The sequence below is a fragment of the Cannabis sativa genome, chromosome 7 (genome assembly GCF_029168945.1).
Source record: "Cannabis sativa cultivar Pink pepper isolate KNU-18-1 chromosome 7, ASM2916894v1, whole genome shotgun sequence".
Lineage (NCBI taxonomy): Eukaryota > Viridiplantae > Streptophyta > Magnoliopsida > Rosales > Cannabaceae > Cannabis > Cannabis sativa.
In genome coordinates, this window is record NC_083607.1 from 51,869,751 (window position 1) to 51,878,649 (window position 8,899).

Sequence of the window (8,899 nt, forward strand, 5' to 3'; positions counted from 1 at the left end):
CTTTCTTTTGCTCCTATCCTAGATAGAATTCCTAATTTTCGGCAAAGCTAGTGCTGAATTGTTTTTTTTTTCTTGAAAGGAAAGAATGTTCATTAAACAAAGAAATTAAATCTCGTAATCATTACACATAATATTTTTAGGAATTGACACATTAATCATACCTGTAAGATTCTTAGAAAGAACTCACCTAACAACATTGTGAGCAGCAAAATTATATAGTCTCAAAATAAAAGTAAAATTACAATCCAAAAAACTACGTGATAATTTATTACAAAAAAATACAAAATTATCAATACGCTAGTTAGATGAATTCCCAATCAAAGCTTTGATAATAATTTTCGAATTGCTCTCAATGATAACAAAATTGTGCCTCCATGCAGTTGCCATCTGAAGTGCTAGCACACAGGCCTCTGCTTCCCCAATCAAGGGATTAGAGTAGGCAAAAGACTTAGAAGCAACCCACAACATAGTTCTCGCATGGTCTCGAGCCAACGCTACGGCACACATCGACCCACTCCCCACTTTTACATCATAATTAATCTTGATCCAATCATCAGGAGGAGGGGACCAAAGTGGTGGGACATCATCCAGAGCAAGTAGAAATAAAGATGATCCATAATTTGCATAACAATGAGTGATAGAATCAATATAATATTTGATGTTATTCAGATTATTATTATGTACCTTGTAATTACGAGATTGCCAACTGGTGTCCACCACAATAGAAGCAAACATGAATACTTCTTCCATAACCGCATCCTTAGAATGGAGACCCTAAAGGAATTGCACCCAGTCCCACATACGACCACCTGAATCAATTATCGAAATTAGGCCCGAAGGGGAAGCCTTTCCAAAGGTGTGAGGAAAAGTTACAAAACAAATATAGGTGTTCTATAGATTGTCAGCTTACGTTATCATACGCCTTAACAAGATCAATCTTTAAATCAAATAAACCTTCTCTTCCATTCTTCTTTTTAAAATAGTGGATTATCTCTTGAACTAAAATATTATTATCAAGAATATTCCTACTAGGAAAAAAAGCCGCTTGATTTGGACAAATCAATCTCGGTAGGAAGGGTCTAATCCAATTGGAAGTGACTTTAGATATCACCTTATTATAAACCATATTGCAAAAGGGAGATCGATCGGAATTGGGACGCCTTCTTTAGATTGGGAACTTTTGGAATTAACACTATATTGGAAACATTAATGTTCTTGTGCATGGTATCAGTTGTAAGAAGTCCAACACCGCCTCACAGAAATCCAGTCCCGCAGTGTCCCATTAGTGCTTAAAGAATAGCACTGACATTCGATCATTGCCTGGAGCTTCTAAGCTCCTCATAGAAAAGAGCGTTTGACGGATCTCTTCAAGATCTGGGATTCTGCTCAACTCATCTTGCTCAAGAGGAGAGAGGTGATCTGGAATAAAAGGTTCTAGACAGTCTAGAGGCCAGTGGGCGGGTTTGAGAAAGTCCCACCCAAGTACTCAGTACACACTCTCCCAGTTTCCCCTCTGGAAGTAACCCAACAATCATTCCTATCTAGAATACTACCAATTGAATTCTTTTGGTTCCTAATGGTGGCCGAGATGAAGAAAAACTCGAAGAATTTATCCCCATCTTTAATCCAGTTAACTCGGGCTCTTTGTTGCCAATATAACACTTTATGTTTGAGATTCTCATTTATCCGAGTAACTTGTTTGTAAAGACTGAACAACGGCTTTTGAGAACAAATGGATCCATCTCTCATCCACTATGGATTTGTCTAGCACAAATATGATGTGCGCTGAACACTCTCTATAATTGTCCCAAGTTAAATTATCTCCTTTAATGGGCATGTCAATCAAACTATTTTTGTTTAGGAGGTCAGCGATGAAAGGCCTAAATTGATTACTCCCAATTGAGCCAACTTGATACGAGGAGTTAATTATAAAATTAACATTGCCAAGAATCATCTAGGCACCACCAAAATGCTTACCCAACCCCATAATGTCTGGACAAAACTTATTTTTCTTATGAAAATAAGGAAAACCATAGACACAAGACAAGAGCCAGGGGTATTCACATGGGTTAGAATAAACAATACCCAAAATCTAATTTTTGGAGATACAAATATTCTCAAAGCTAAAACCCAATTTCCAATCCAAATAAGCCTAGGAGTAAAATGGTCAAAATCCAGAACACCGCTTACACACGGTATTTGTAATATCTCAAACATTTGTCCCACTAAGAAAAAGATTCTAGACTTACACATGTGACTCAAATGGGCATCCATCGCAATTTCTGTCGTCACCGAGCAAAAATCATAAAAATTACATAATTCATATTTAACGTAAATAATACTCCTAGAGTTTAATAAAATCTCTAGAATTGAAAAATTATAACTCTAGTGCCCATTTCTAAAATTGGGACCCACAACATAATAAAATTATAATTAATTATAAAAAAGTCAATAATCAATGCTAATTGCCTTTACTAATCCATATTCTATTATGCAGTCATTACAAAAAATTCTCCGTGGAAATCTTTTCATCTAAGTGCTCTGAGCAATCATGGCTCAAATTAGAACTCCCTAGATCTTTGCAATATAGTCCTTGCTTAGAACTACACATGACGCCATTACAAGAGGTTTGAAAAAGAGATGGCCTAACAACAAGAGCTACACAAAGTCCATAAATGAATCCATTAAAATTGTCACTTCTGGGTCCACCTAGAACTAGGCCCATCTTCTCACCCTTTTCATTCAATTGATTCATACTAACCACGGACCCACGACAAAGCCCATTAGACTCCACCGAGCCGAATACATTGTTTACACCAGTGCCCAAATCACAAGTAGACCTCAGTCTTGAATTCAAATTCGTCCCTAAAATAGGTAAGTTCCCAGACCTCTTTCCCTATAACAGAGCTCCTTCATCAGGGCAGGAGCTAAATTCTTTCAAGCTCACAAAAACAACTTCACCCACCTTTCCTGTCTTCAAGGGGATCCAAACATTTTTAGAGTTAGGCCTAACCTCTACCTGACCTGTCACACTCAACTTTATAGGTACTCTTGGGCCTCGAGATTTTTGGTAGGAGAGACAGTCACCCACCACGCCTGTAATTGGTTGCAACGGAGCCAGAGGAGCAGCACCCAGCCTCAGCAACCTGGAAAAATGACCTAACCCAGCCACACTCACACTAGCGATCACTAATTTACTAGAGAAACAACTCACAAATGTTAAGTGCGTAGCTAACTGACTTACAAATAACCACATTTATAAATACAAAGACAAAGCTCTTGAAATGCTCGACCATCCTTTAGATAATTTCGTCGGCTGCTACAAACCTGAAGAATGGAAAGCATTTGTGGCTTCAAGATTAACTCCTGAATAGGAAAAATTGAGAGCAAATGTGCAAGGAGTCAGGGTCAAAAATAAATTTAACCACCATGGGGGCGAGGTGGTATTAAGAAAGTGGAAGAAGATAGGAAAAAAGAGTTAGGCCACCAACTTACTACATCCAATAGATGTGACTTGTGGATCAAATTACACACTAACAAGAAGGGGGAGCTTGATAGCCCTGCTCAAGAGGTTGCTAAAAGGATTGTAAGTTTCAGGGGATCTTCTTTATCCGTGTACATCTTGTAGGTATGCATCTTGAACTTTCGAGTGATGAGGAGGTCATGGATTTCTTATGAGAAGGCAGACCCTCTCCTCCACTTCAATTCTAAGTCAGTTAGCTTTGGCGTGGTACAGTCCTTGACCAACAGGGTTAGCATGTCAGACTATGCTTGGATCAACATATTCACTGTAACGCCTTGACTCTCAGGGACGCCACGTGTGTGATTTTATAAACTTATTATTACTAATCTATACAATTTAGAAAAGTGTGGTTTAATTAAAATCTTAAATTAAATCCAAAATAAAAACTTTCGTTTCAAACACTGTCGTGATATGGGGATCTCCTGCTAATAAAATTCCTTTACAATTAATTTACAAAAAGACTATTTCAAAATCAAGGTTACATTTTCAAATATAGAGAAAAGAAGTTGATGTTGCTTCCCAGAAGCCAAGATACCATAGTTGATCTGTACATTACTGGGAAACCTCCAACTCATGGCCGAACACAGCTCCAGACTTTTTTACCTGCACCGCGAAGAACCCATGAGTCACAGTGACTCAGCAAGAAAAGCTACTAGATAAAGAAAAATCATGGAAAGTTATAGTAGATTTCATTACCGCAGAATATACATACCAATAGGTCATACTCTTCCAACATACATATACAATTCAACAATGCGAACAAACTTATTACAAAATTAAGGATATTTATAGCTAAACATAATCAACAACCTCAGTGTTTCATAAGACACCCTAACCATACATCATCATAAACACTTACTTTTAATGCTTCATAAAGCACTCTGGTTCAAGCATTAGCATATTCACACAACTTTAGTGCTTCATAAAGCACTCTAATAATGCATCATTATAAACACTTATTCTTACATCCCTAGGTCACTGAGACTGCAAGGAAAGTGACTAATTTCATAAGCAATATAACATCCACTCAATCATACTATGACTAAAATGCATTCAATTACAACTCTTCACATAATAGCACACTTGATCCATTTCACAACATCGTAACCACACCATTACGGTACTTCATAAAGTACCCTTACCACTCGTTAACCACGAGCTATGTATGTCACTATCATTGTCCGATACAGCAAACGATAAGTAAAAAACCTATCCACAGTTTCAGGAGTAATTACTCATAACGGTAATGACCGTTTCTTTTACACGATCATAATCGAGTCACTACGATAATAATCGTTTCATATAATTTCCCTCAATCATAATCGAGTCACAACGATGATAATCGTTTCCTATTATTTCTCTTGATTATAATCGAGTCTCAACGATAATAATCGTTTCATATTATTTCCCTCGATCATAATCGAGTCACATCGATGGTAATCGTTTCCTATTATTTCTCTCGATCATAATCATGTCTCAATGATAATAATCGTTTCCTATTATTTCTCTTGATCATAATCGAGTCACAACGATGATATCGTTTCCTATTATTTCTCTCGATCATAATCGAGTCTCAACTAATACATATCGAGATCTCAATCATAATCAAGACTATCACAACTATAATTGTTAACCATAAATAGTGCATAATACTTTTCTTACCTCAGTCTAGAGATTAAGCATGCAGACCGACTTAAGTGGAAAAGAAGCTGGGCAATCCTGGTCCTATCACGACAACCAAAATAGTCAGCCGAAGACAAAAATAGAAAGTCAAACACTAATCCTCCAAAAATGACTCGTTTACCCCCCTTAAGTAATCCTAAACTTAAATCACATCTAGGGGTAATTTGGTAATTCTAATTAATCCACCAAATGGACAACCTAAATTTCTAAACTAGTCCAGAACATTTCTAAAATAGTCCATTGCTTTATTTTCGTGACATCTCTAACCACTCTGCCGAGCTTCCACGGTCGCCGGGCCCGAAAATTTTTTATTTCCAAAATGGTATCCATAACACCCACATATTCTAAAATAATCTCTGTAATTAATAAATTACGCTTATTTAATCAATAAATAAATTCATCCTAATTACACCAAGTAAGATCATAATCTTACTCCATTACCAAAATAATTACATATTGAATAAAATATGCCTATTTAAATACTATATTAATATCTGGGATATTACATTCACGTTGACTTGCTGTTGGATAATATTGACGCCTTTGTTTACACGATCGGCTTGAACCTACTCATTCGGACTATGTGGTTTGAGCTAGGACTGTTCATCGAACCGCTCAAACTGCTTGCATTACATAAAAATGTAGTTTGAAATTCTTTATGGTGAAGTTGCAGTTTGAATTTTTTCTAAACCGTGCGGTGTGTTGTGGTTTGCAATTTTGAATTGCTAATATGTGATTCAAACCGCATCGCATATTATAAAAATACAAACTTTATATTTATTTAGGTCCAATATGTGAAGGCCCAACTCAAAGCCAACTAATTATTGTATTGTTGAAACTTGATTTTTTTTTTCATATTTACTTTCAAGCCTTCAGGTATTTTTGATAGGTGTTGCTCAAGCTTTGTAGTATTTATGATAGTTTAATTATTTGGTGATAGTCCAAACTGCAAAAATCGCACCGCACCGTACCATTTTTTGTGGTGCAGTTTTTTAGTTTTGCTGTGTTGGTGCAATTTAGAAAATTGAAAAAACTGCATGTGCGGGTTGGTTTGAAAAATGGTCAAAAACTACACCACGCACACTGCGAATAGCCCTAGTTTTAGCCTCGTGGTCCTTAATTTCTTGATTTCCCTACTCTTTACTATGGGTTTGGCAAGGATCCTCAACCCATTAGGGTCCCATTCAGTTAAAAACTGACCTTCATCTTTTGGGCCTAACCCCCCCCCCCCCCCCCACGTTTTGGTTGTTAGCCCTTCTAGACACTGGGGGAGGAATCTTATCATACTTACCTCTTTGATGTAGGTTGTAGCGGGTTGGGACTTTCTAAAGGGGATTACGGCCATCTGGCTTGCAAATCTCCTATGGTTTTGTTGTTCATTGGTGCAACTTTCAGCCTCATCATCGCCATGACCATTAGGGTAGTTGGGATGATATGCGCTACTACTATTAACCTCGGGGGTCGTCCCTCCTACTCCTAGGTCTATTGTTTCTTGGTTGACCATTCTTATTTGAGTTTGGTTGTTGTGATGGGGTTGCCAAACCCAGTAGTCAAGTGGCCCCCCTCTCTTTTCTTGTTGGACAACATTGTTATTTCTGAAGCTTCCTACCCTACTTAATTGGCCTCAGTCGGACATTATGATGGTCATCCCGTCCAATTTGATGTCTAGGCAGGACTTGATCATCCACTAGGAGTGGACAATTATTATTGTTGTTGGCAAGGCCCATATTGGAGTGGTGACTCCAGACACGTTCCACATTCCTTTGACATTCGTGTTAGAGTTTTATGTCCTAAATAAAATTGATTATATGTGATCTTATTATTCACCAATAAAAGAAATAAAAATCTTTATTGACTTGATCAAATACTTTATTCACATGCTTATTTTTCATGATTATATGTTTACTACTTAAATTCTATTAAACTTAGAACATATAGTTATTCATAATTATAGTGACGTCATAACAATAGAAATAAGTATGATTATATGCTTCAAATTCTTAAAGTCCCATGATTTATCAGTGCACTAAATTTATATTGACATAATAATCATCAATGAGGTTTACTTATACTTTTGATAAGTGGTATATCTTTTCCAGTGATCAAGTAAAGTAAACTTGTCATTTGATGTATAGAGTTTACATCAAGACGGGATCGATATTAACAAACAGAGCGGTTTTTATAATTTACCATGCTAACTATTATTAGGAAATATCACTTAGTTTATAATAGATCAATTAGATTTGTATCCTGAAATGATTAAGTTTAAGTTAATTATTCTATTTGATTTCTTTGATTTTCTCTTTACAAGCTTACTTGTGCTCGAGCCAATACCTCGATTTTAGGAACTCAATAGTATAATTGAGTGTGAGTGTGAATATGAGAAATGGACATCTATAGCTTCTATTTGTTAGAAGTAAAATAATGGATACATGATAGAGTGCTCATTTAAATGATTATATTTAGTTCACTAAAATAACATTTATATTAATTAAGTGTTTAAGGACAAAATACATTGAAAGGGTAAAATGGTAATTTTAGTTCCTACTCAATGTAAAGTATCTACAGAGAATTGTTGTTGAATTTGATAGAAAAATGATATCTTATATCGTATCTATATTTAGAACATTCTTTGAAATTATGAGTGTAATGTTAAATTTATAGTGGAGTCATGAGAAATTAATAAGTCAATAAATTTATCAAAGTTCAAATCTATCTTATTGGGAGTCTAAATTTTATAGGCTCGTAGCGCTCACATTATCCGTAGTAAATATAGTAAGTCTTAGTAAATGATTATTAGTTAATCAATTAAAATTTATATTATTTACTTTGTCAATTAAGAAAAATTTTACTCTTAGTGAAATTAGAAAAATAGGAGAAGAGAAATAAATAAAAGGGTAATTTTATTAGTATTTGCATTTTGCTTTCAAGAAAATAAAAATACTTAAATTATTTTATTTAATAATTTGGTGATTATTAAATTAAAACTAGTACTTAAATAAAAAAATAAATTAATTCTGGTACGTAAAAATAAAAAAAAAAAAAAAAGAAAAGCATTTAAAGTCCAATGAGCTTTGAATAAAGAAAGAGCAATATGCAAGGAGCCCAATGCTCCTTTAATATTTTGGTCAAGCATGCTTGGTTTCAAGCATTAGCATTTTATTTTAATTTCCTAATTACTTGGATAAAAAACAACTTTCTTATTTCTTACCTTACCCTTTGGACAAGGCTTTGAAAGCAAAAACTCTCTTTTATAACTGCCCTCTCTCTCTCTCTCCTCCTCCTCCTTCTTCTTCTATCTAATTTTTTAAAATTAAGGGTATTGAGAAATAGCCCACACTATTCTACTTAGTACTTCGATTTTTATGTAACATTGTAAAGAACATCAAAGTAAGATTTTTTGGTTGATTGAAGATCCATGTTCAATACTTGATCATATTCTATGACAAACATGAATCAAGGGTTAGAGTATTGAAAACAGAGCACTCTTGACTTCTAATTCTGTATAAGGCTAGTAGCATCAAAGATTGGTTATCATTAATGATTGGACCTTGTCTCACAATTCTACTAATTAGTTCTTCTATTTTCTAAGCTTGAGCTAAGTAGCTAATTATAATACTCTAAGAAAGCTTCTTTGACTGTCTCCGATAATTATATACCCATGTTCCAAATTAATAATGAATAACATAAAAT